This window comes from Arachis hypogaea, chromosome 20, assembly GCF_003086295.3.
Source record: "Arachis hypogaea cultivar Tifrunner chromosome 20, arahy.Tifrunner.gnm2.J5K5, whole genome shotgun sequence".
Taxonomy (NCBI): Eukaryota; Viridiplantae; Streptophyta; class Magnoliopsida; order Fabales; family Fabaceae; genus Arachis; species Arachis hypogaea.
This window is the reverse complement of record NC_092055.1, coordinates 111,227,482-111,227,851: the sequence shown is the minus strand read 5'-3', so window position 1 is coordinate 111,227,851 and position 370 is coordinate 111,227,482. Positions and strand designations below refer to the sequence as shown.

The window sequence follows — 370 nt, the reverse complement described above, 5'->3', positions numbered from 1 at the left end:
AAGCATGTCAGAGGGACACTTTTTGGTCAAATGTTTGTATCTTTCCCAAGCTTCATAGAGGGATTCACCTTCTTTCTGTCTGAAGGTTTGAACATCAGCTCTAAGCTTGCTCAGCTTCTGAGGAGGAAAGTACTTGGCTAAGAAAGCCGTGACCAGCTTATCCCAAGAGTTCAGGCTGTCTTTGGGTTGAGAATCCAACCATAATCTAGCTCTGTCTCTTACAGCAAAAGGGAAAAGCATGAGCCTGTAGACTTCAGGATCTACTCCATTAGTCTTAACAGTATCACATATCTGCAAGAATTCAGTTAAGAACTGAAAAGGATCTTCAGATGGAAGTCCATGAAACTTGCAGTTCTACTGCATCAGAGAA

The 370-nt window shown here is 42.2% G+C and overlaps 1 non-coding gene across 1 annotated transcript; it reads left to right on the top strand.

The window, feature by feature from the left end:
• LOC112787500 (small nucleolar RNA R71) lies at window positions 1-108 on the top strand. Its single transcript, XR_003194911.1, has one exon. It is a non-coding gene; the product is annotated as a small nucleolar RNA R71 (small nucleolar RNA).
• Window positions 109-370: the final 262 nt, after the last annotated feature.